This window comes from Triticum urartu, chromosome 3, assembly GCF_003073215.2.
Source record: "Triticum urartu cultivar G1812 chromosome 3, Tu2.1, whole genome shotgun sequence".
Taxonomy (NCBI): domain Eukaryota; kingdom Viridiplantae; phylum Streptophyta; class Magnoliopsida; order Poales; family Poaceae; genus Triticum; species Triticum urartu.
In genome coordinates this window covers 376,357,296-376,367,251 of record NC_053024.1, presented here as the reverse complement: position 1 = coordinate 376,367,251, position 9,956 = coordinate 376,357,296, and the positions used below count along the sequence as shown (strand labels likewise).

Genomic DNA, 9,956 nt, shown 5'->3' with positions numbered 1-9,956 from the left:
GGTGGAGGGCTGGATGAACAGTAGACGGTGGAGGGGTTCCCGTGGAGGGGTGGACGAACAGGACCCCGTGGTGTGGAGGGCTGGATGAACAGTAGACGGTGGAGGGGTGGTTGAACAGGACCCCGTGGTGTGGAGGGCTGGATGAACAGTAGACGGTGGAGGGGTGCCCGTGGAGGGGTGGTTGAACAGGACCCCGTGGTGTGGAGGGTTGGATGAACAGTAGACGGTGGAGGGGTGGTTGAACAGTAGCCGGTGGAGTAGCACGCGGTGGAGGCTGGATGAACAGGAGCCCGTGGAGGCTGGATGAACAGGAGCCCGTGGAGGCTGGAGGAGGTCGACGGTGGAGATGAACAGTATCCCGTGGAGTCCCGTTTTGCGGTACGCCACACCCCTCCCGATGAACAGGACCCCCGTTTCTACCGTAGCACTCCAACACAAGTCCGTTTCGTCCATTTTGTGGTACGCCACACCCCTCCCGATCAACAGGACCCCCGTTTCGACCGTAGGAGGTCCGTTTCCTCCGTTTTGGGGTACGCCAGACCCCTCCCGATGAACAGGATCCTGTTTCGAACGTGCCTGGTCGAACACAAGGCCGTTTCCTCCGTTCTGCGGTACGCCAGGCCTCGTTTCCATCACATGTTCCATCCAAGCCCTCCAGATGAACACGACGCATTTCGTTGCCTCCCCATGAACACGACGCATTCCGTTGCCTCCCCATGAACACGACGACGACGCTGTTTCTCCGTTCCAACCCAGCCATGTACACGAGCCCTGGCCGTACGTATGCGCGAGTAGGCGTTCGAGACCCCGCCCGTATGTACACATACGTGGCCGTATTTTCTTTCTTGCACCCTGGCCGCTGTACGTACGTGTACATGCTACGTGCGCGCCTCTACTACGAGACGTGCGCGCCTCTACATTGACCAGTATGTACATACATGTTCACGACCAGAATGACAATGCTACGTACGCTTCGACCAGGTGGGTCCCGACTGTCAGGCACTTCCTTGCCTGTGAAGATGTAGCTGGTGGGTCCCAGCAGTCAGGTGGCGAATCGTTTTTTTTTTGCCCGGACGCACTTCCTTGCATGTGAAGGTGTAGCTGGTGGGTCCCAACAGTCAGGGGCGAATCGTTTTTTTTCGGACGCACTTCCTTGCGTGCGAAGATGTAGCTCGTGGGTCCCAGCAGTCAGGGGGCGAACCATTTTTTCACGAAATACGGTGGCCCGTCCGGTGGGTCCCCGCTGTCAGGTGGAGGAATAATTATTTTGCGCATAATAAGGAGGCACTTCCTTGTGGCTGCCGTGGACCCAGCTGTCAGCCTCTCCATGTACAGTACTCTTCCGATGGAAGTCGGTCGTTGACCACGTTGACCACGCCGCGCCGAGAGCACCAAGGCGGTGGTCTGGACGACGGCGAGGCCTAGGAAGGGGACGGCGTGGAGCCGGGGAAGACGCAGCAGTGGAAGCCCACGCGGAGAGGAGTACGAGGGTTCACTGGTTCGGCTGTGGTGTGAGGCTGCTGTCGCCGCAGAATAACAAGGGGTGTGGGTGAGTAGAGGGATGGCCTAGCCAGCGGTGGGAGTAGTACGGTGCGGTGAGGCCTCCGCGGCATCACAGCCGGCCACGGGAGGCAGGAGCACGCGACACGACCGGCGCTACTTTGGGCGGCTAGAGCAAGAAGACCAGAGGTTGAAGAAGCACTACAGACGTTGGATGGACATCATACGATCACTGTAGCTAGAATCGTTTATATTGACTAAGTTGACAAAGCCCTTGGTACGTGTCAACTTAGTAGGCCCACGGCTCGGATTTGGCAGAGAACATATAGCCCATTTGTGATTTGTAAGAATGTACAACCCATTTTTTAATTCTAATGGAATTTACTACAGCCCATTTAAAGTTTGTTAAAAGTACAACCCAACTTCTAGCTAGGACAACGATTAATAATTTCAAACAACCGCTCAAAACAGAATTCAAAAAAAATTCCCACATTTTAATGGGATCCGAAATATTTTTATCCGAAATTTCTAGTCAGGTTAAATATAATTTCAAAATAAAGTTGTATTACGTTAAAATCCAACGAAATATTGCGCGGGCAACAAGTAATGAAATTAAAATTTTCAAATTCCAAAAATAATATATTTTTCAAACTAATTACGTGTTTGGTGCATAGTAATTGTAATTGTCCAGTTATTATAATTACATCCCATTTATTATTTCTTAAAGTCCATTTTTTTCTTGTTAAGCCTAATGCATACCTCCTACGAAAGTTTGCAGCCCTGCGGGGCGGAGAATAATAAGTTGACCCGGATATTGTGTACAACTGTCAGCCCAGTTGCATTGCTGATGTTGAAAAAAAAGCTTTTTTTATACACACATTTAAATTTTTTTGTATAGATAAGGAACATTTTTTATACACACATTTAACAATCTTTAAATACATGATTAACACATTTTAAAACATATTTTTTTGTCAACAGTGGGCCCACAGCGAGCCAATTAGCTCCAGTCGGCCCACAGTGGGCCGACAGGACCCAATCAGCCCATAGTGGGCCGACAGGGGCCAGTCGGCCAGCTGTAGGCCGACTGGAATCCAATCGGCCTGCTGTGGGCCGACTAGGCCCAGTCGGCCTGCAGCGGGCCGACGGTGTATTATTTTTGAAAAAAAATTACCCAGCGTAATATTTATGAAAGTTAATAAAAAAATGTATTATTTAAAAAAATAGCGAAAAAGGCCTGTGTAGTACAGTACAACCAAACATGGTTACTCAGCCCACACTCAGCGACGCCGGAAAGGCCCAAACAAGGCTTCTGTACAACTTTTTGAAGTCACTGAGCTCAATTAATAACTTAAGAAAAAAGTTAGATTACAGTGGAACCTAATTAAAAGCTTTCACGAGCAAATAAATAATTCAACGGGTCCCACCTGTGCATGTGTGTGTGAGAGAGAGAGAGAGAAAGAAAGAGAGAGAGAGAGAGAGAGAGAGAGAGAGACCCATCGGCCGATGCTCGTAAATACATCTTTTAGCCATATGCATTGCTGATGCTCACTAAAAACTTATATAGTTGACACAATCATATAGAACATCATAGCACACTGAACTTGCATACAAAAATTTCACAAAGGCGGCACAATCAGGATGGAAGCAGTGGATCGCTACGGGAAGGGCTATGTTGAAACCAACGAAGTCGCACATAACAGTTCATCGTCTTTATCAATGACGGGGAAATATCTTGAATGTTGTGCAAAGAAAACAGACAGACAACACAATAAGTTCTCCTAGCACATTAAGTTGACATACAACCCTTTCTAAAAAAAGTTCAGGTACAAAATTAGAACAGGTCACAATCAAATGTCCTGGCATATCAGTGCTTCACACCCATAGCTCAGATTTAACTAGTATCTGACAAGATTCAGTTGTTACCTCAAATTAGAGCACACCCAGGCAGCCAGCCCGGCCTCTTCTCCCAAAGAAGCAGTGGCCTCTGCCGCATGATGGAGTAGGCCCTGTGCCATCCATTGTTTCGAGCAACATGGGGAAAGTCTGATGTTGACTCCTGTAATGGACGTCGTCGACGGACCCTGGCACCAACGGCGGCGGCAGGACTTCGATTGATGGATTGACCACTTCTTCGACATGCACGAACACTCGATACAGGTACATCCCTAACGTGGTCCGCGGCGGCCTTGGTGGCAACGAATAGTACAACCCCGGCTCCTGCACCGGTATCTCAACACCAATCACCTTTGGCATGGTGGACGGCTTCTTCATCCATGCCATAACCGTCAGAGCCCGGCTGTCTGTGTCAAAACCGGCGGATCTCGGGTAGGGGGTCCCGAACTGTGTGTCTAAGGCGGATGGTAACAGGAGGCAGGGGACACGATGTTTTACCCAAGTTCGGGCCCTCTTGATGGAGGTAAAACCCTACGTCCTGCTTGATTTATTCTTGATGATATGAGTACTACAAGAGTTGATCTACCACGAGATCGGAGAGGCTAAACCCTAGAAGCTAGCCTATGGTATGATTGTATGTTGTCCTATGGACTAAAACCCTCCAGTTTATATAGACACCGGAAGGGGTTAAGGTTACACAAGGTCGGTTACAAAGGAGGAGATATCCATATCCATACTGCCTAGCTTGCCTTCCACGCCAAGTAGAGTCCCATTCGGACACGAGACGAAGTCTTCAATCTTGTATCATCATAGTCCAACAGTCCGGCCAAAGGATATAGTCCGGCTGTCCAGAGACCCCCTAATCCAGGACCCCCTCAGTAGCCCCTGAACCAGGCTTCAATGACGATGAGTCCGACGTGCAGTGTTGTCTTCGCCATTGCAAGGCGGGTTCCTCCTCCGGATACACCACAGAAGAGTTCGAATAAAAGGATAGTGTCCGACCCTGCAAAATAAGTTCCACATACCACCATAGAGAGAATAATATTTCCACAAATCTGATCTGCTGACACGTTTTGGCAACATGACATCATGCCATGGCTCGGCGATTATTCGAACTGTTTTTCTTTAACTAGCCCCGCACATAATGTGAGGCAGTTTCTTGACACGTCTTGTCAAAGCAGAGATCGTGTCCCCCTTATTACGGGATTCTCATCAATACGGTCGTGGGTAACCCAACCGCGCCTAGGACCCCTAGATTTTAGGCAAGTCCCAAACGGCTACGAGGAGGACGCTTGATATTCACCCTCTTTATAAAGGGACAAGGCTTTTACTTTTTTCCTCCCGTTCTCAATCGAATCCTTCCCCCGCCTCGAGTTCTAACACCCAAAGCCCAGATCATGTGCTTCGGACCTTCAATCATGTCCGGATCCAGCCTCCAGGGCCGGTGGATGCCCTCCTCCGTCACGGAAGAGGATATCAAGAAGTTGAGGGAGGCAAGATACCTGACTGCCGAAGTTTCGCATCGGCTGCCTGCCCGAGGGAATGTCGTCCCTACTCCTGAACCCAATGAAGACGTCGTGTTCATCTCCCACTTCCTCCGAGGACTAGGCCTCACTCTGGATCCCTTCGTTAGGGGTTTGATGTTCTATTACGGTCTTGATTTCCACGATCTAGCCCCGGATTCATTTCTCCACATCTCGGCATTTATTTTCGTATGTGAGGCCTTCCTCTGCATTACCCCTCACTTCGGCCTGTGGCTCAAGACCTTTGATGTGAAGCCGAAGATAGTCGAGGGGCAGTATGCAGCGTGCGGAGGTGCGGAGGTGCATTAATAAGCAAGATTGCTGGAGCTCCATGGCCAAAGGGTTCCTCTCCAGAGGTGTCGGGATTATGGCAATGGGAGTGGTTCTACATAACCGCTCCCAGAAGTGCCAAGTGGGTAGCTTCCCCCACCTATCGCTCGGGCCCTCCACCACAACTGATGTCATGGATCAGCAGGGGGCTGAGCTGGGGTCCAGCCAAGGATGTGCCCATATTGCATAGCCGCATCCGAGATCTCTTTGAGGGAGATTTTAGTTTGGTTATGGTAGTGCAAGTCATGTTGGTTTGTCGAGTCCAGCCTTGCATACGCCGGCCCCTCCGCTTATGCGAATTCAACCCAGAAGGACCGCGTGCTATTCAGAATTTCCTCAGCCTGACGCACGAGGAGATGTAAAAGTCGTTCTTCGGACCCCAAATAGAGTGTCCGGAAACCTCCGAGGACGTTGGCCTGAGCAACAACCGCACCGCGGCCCAAGTAAGTAATCCTCTAGTCGAACACACTGTCTTTCATTTATCACGACGTCATTCTGAAGAATCACTTTTTGACCAGGACTGGATAACAAAGGCGAAGATGATCCAGTGTTCGCCCCCCCTTCCCGAAGGCTTGGACAATCCGGTGCTGGAAAAGATGCTTGAGCCAGCACCTTACCCGGTGCCCTCAAAGGAAGATGAAGGAGGGAATAAAGAGGGCGAAAGCGGGCCTCCACCGCTACCAATTCCAACCGAGGGAACATGCGCCTCTGTGAGGGAGGATAACTCAGGGAAGGAATCTGACATGCCCTCGCCCCAGGGGAGGAAGAGGACTACCTCTGATTATCCAGAAACCAAGGTTTCCAAACGGGAGAATAAAACTCCACCAGAGGGTCCCGCCTCAGAGGATGCTCTTGCTGCACAAAGTCCATGTGGGGATCAGCCCTTTAATGAGATGTAAGTAATCAAAAAGTACTTAATAGTGAAGATATACTACCTTACTTCTGAGGAAGATAACCAAAGCATTTATCTTGCAGTTCAGATCTGAGCCCTTCTCAGCAGAGCTCGTCTTCGGGGGATCTTCTTCCGGAGATGATGGAGAGCGAAATGCCTCCCCGGACTCCCCGGCTCAAGAAGTGGGCGACCTTGAAGTGTCATCACAGAGAGTTTCTCCGGATCCGGCAAGGCCAGAAGGTAATCCCATGGTCACCCGAAGCCCTCAGTATCCAGCTCTTGAAGAGAGCAATCAAAAGAGTCCGGCACCATCTGGTATGCGGTCGGACGTATTGAAGGGTCTGCTAGAGCGAGCGACTATCTCAGAAGAGCACCGTACATTAATGTGTATGGTGATTGAAAGGATTTCGTTCGCCGAAAACGGGTTGCATGAAGCCTTTATGAGTCTACTGACGGGCTTTGAGGTACGTGAAATGATATACATTTGTGATGGTATCGCACATTTTAGGTGTGCCCTGTGTAGATAGTAGCCCCTGAGACTCTGGTTGTCGTCGAGAATGGCGGCGAACAGAGGATCATAGTCCCAGGTAATAACTAGACCGCCTTTATGTGCAGGTGTCTGAAGCACCAGTGGCTAGCCGGACTGATGGGGTTGCCGAACTAAAGCGGCGACTGGATGCGGCGGATGCCGACATCGAGCTTGTTAACAAGCGGCTTGACGAGGCACAGGGGAGGTGATGTTTATAGTGGATGTCACATAGTAAGAGCCGCGTGATGCCAGTATCTTTAATATGTTGTGACTGCAGATGGAGCTGTCACTATGGAGGCCTTGAGGGCGGAGCTTGCCCGAGCCAAGGAGCAAGCAAGGAGTAGTAATGCGGCTGCTTTGAAGGCGGCCAAAGAGTTGAGAGCCGAGAAGGCCGCTCATAGCGAGAGCAAAGAGAAAATGGCCAAAATGGCTGTGAAGATAAAAGACACTGCCGACCGCTGCCAGTTTCTTGAATAAGAAAACCGGGCGAAGGCTACAGACCTTGAAAAGGCCACAATGGCGACCAAAGACACCCGCTCTGCAATGAGAGCGAAGAAGGAGGAACTGCGTGAAGCCGGGGACATTGTGGCTGGAAGCCCTTTATGTTGCGGAGGAAGTTCGGCGATCCGTGGTATGCCCCTCTGGATCGACTATGGAGTTCGGCCGACGCATATCTGGACTTAGCGGCGAGCGCTGTCGATACGGCCGAATACTTCCGAGATCAAATAGATCGTGAAGTGGACAAGTTGTTCTGGTCACAATTTAGCATTCCAGAGCGTCCGCTTCCATTGACTGATCAGCTTGCCGAATGGACCGAACTCAACAAATTGTCCAGACTCGCCATGAGGTCTGTCGTGGATCATCTGTGGCCGGAAAGGCCAAAGCCGAACAACTATTTTAGCTTGGTGCAGCAGTTCCCTGGTACGGTGCCACGCATTAATGCGATGAAGAGGTCAGCGTGCATAGAAGGCTCGCGGATGGCCCTTGCCCGTGTCAAAACATACTGGGCGGAGATGGATGCCACCATTGTTGCGGCATAGGGTTCGGCCATAGGCCGAGTGGCTGCCGAGCACTATTTTGAAGAAGTTCTTGAGGGCGCTCGTTCGATAGAGGCCCAGTGCTCGAAGAATGTTATGTTTGAGTGATATGTATTCCTATTGTAAAAACAACGTTTTATTGAATTTATCAAGGTTGTATTTATACTTTTGCCTGAAAGAATTGTGATGCCTCCTGTGCGGCCGTTTATGTATATATATATATATATATATAGGGTGGGTCTATTATGATAACACCCTTTAAGACCTTATTCTAATAACACCTAAGCCTTATTTTGATAACACCTCGTTACTGTCCCATGCCGCAAACTGAACCACTTAACCCCACTAACAAACCGCAGAAAAGTCATCCCCAACCCACACCGCACGACACCCACTTCCTCCTCCACCGATCCAAACCCCCACCTACCCTCCACCTTCTACCGCGCCGCAACCGGAGCATCACCCTGCACCCTGGGCCGCTGCAGTGCCGCGTTGTCCCCGGTGCCGCCACCGTAGCACCACCCCAGGCCGGTGCTGCCCTGCCCCGCCCTGCCCCGTTAACCTTCTACGAGCTCCACCTTCTGTGGGCGCCGCCACCATGCCCCCTACTACCTCTGACCGCCGACGCTTTCCCCGCCACCACCACCGCATCCACCACAGTCTCCCTCCCCCACGCCGGATCCAGCAGTGGGTGGCCGCCTCCCGCAATGACGACTCGGTCCAGATCGAGGTGGGGGCGGCCACGACTTGCCGCTGATGGGCGTGACCTGCACTGTCCCCGCTCGATCTCGTGCCTCCTCCACGCCCCCACCCGGTGACCTTCTCCCCGACCGGATCTGCCGTCTTGCCTCGCCCTCCTACCCCCTTCCTCCTGCATTTGGCAACCTCCCTCCTCGAGTCCATCACGCCGCATCGTGCTGCTGGATCAGGCCAGCCACCGAGCACGGCGTCAACCCTAACCTTCCTCCCTATGCCGTCGCGACGGGCGCAGCCCCCAAGGCCAGATTCACTGGCCCACCATGGCGACGCACCCGTCCGGATCCAGCTGGGCTGCTCCAGGACGAATTCCCCACCTCGAACCTCTATTCAACCTTTGATCTCTCTGGCTCGGTTCCATGATCTCCTCTTTTGGACAGATGCGTTTCAACAGGGCCGTTCTATAGTCGAGAGACCATCGCCGTGCAGCTCGGCGAAACGAGTGATGTGGTACACTTGCAAAATTTTGTAGGTTTTGCTTGTAGGTAGTGTGCACTGCGTCAGGTGACCTCGCCTCCGTGTAGTCGTATCCGTGCAGTGCGGCCCGTGCGTGGGCAGCAGCTCGCAAAGGTCTCATGGGGTAAATTTGCCCCTGTGCAGCTCAGTTGCCGCCTCTATGCGGTTCAGCTAACTCACTGCTGCAGTACGTCGCTGGTGGTGCTCAAGTTTTTATTGTTTTTGTGCAGTGTAGTTTTATTTTATGTGTTTAGATTTTATTAGTTTTTTTGTTTCTGTGCAGTGCTATTAGACATCAGTGGTGCTCAAGTCATAATTGCGCTATTCTACTGTTGGTGCAGCTCGCTGATTCATGGTACGTGGTTCTGGCGTTGCGGGCAAGCAGTACGGTTCCGGCCACCCGCCCCTCCCCATGCCGATGCGCTGGACGACAACAACACAACAACACCGGAGGTGAGCGCCCTCCTCTCTGTCCTTTCCTTCTTCCTCCTCACCTCTCCCTCACATCTCGCTTGTGCCCTGCAGGTGGCGCCATGGCCATCTCAATCTTGTCCCTGCGCCACACCATGGATCTCGTTCGATAGCGACCTCATCGACGACCAAGTGTTGCAGCCCACTTTTTTAGTTTTGCAATTCGCATGTTAAAGTTTATTTTTGTAGTGCGTGTGTGCTTCTCGGTGTGAGCTCAAACGATGACATAGATCAGTCCACTCTATTCTCTAATGCAGAAAAGAAGGAAAAACCAATTATAAAAAATATGCAAGACTCGCTCTCTTGTGTGCAGTTCGTTTAGAGTTTGATTGATGTCCTGTATTGTGAGTCATGGAGTTCGATTGGGCTCCCATGGTAAAGTTCATAAAAAATTGTCCATTGAGATTGGTAGTGCAGTGTATAGTATAGAGGAGTTTACTTTGTAAAAACTTCTACAAAGCATGATGTAGTTTCTTTGTTAAAAACCCCTTGGTGGCTACGACAAAAAAACATGCAGTTTGTTCCGAATTGGGTCGTGGCTCACTTCCTTTGATGCAAAATTTGAA

General features: G+C 51.0%; 1 long non-coding RNA gene across 2 annotated transcripts; it reads left to right on the top strand.

The window, feature by feature from the left end:
* The first annotated feature begins 8,096 nt into the window (after window positions 1-8,096).
* LOC125548381 lies at window positions 8,097-9,687 on the top strand. 2 transcript variants are annotated; one of them, XR_007301055.1, is made up of 3 exons: window positions 8,097-8,521; window positions 9,261-9,372; window positions 9,445-9,687. It is a non-coding gene; the product is annotated as an uncharacterized LOC125548381 (long non-coding RNA). The 2 variants fall into 2 exon arrangements; XR_007301053.1 differs by lacking the exon at window positions 8,097-8,521 and having other exon boundaries at window positions 8,532-9,372.
* Window positions 9,688-9,956: the final 269 nt, after the last annotated feature.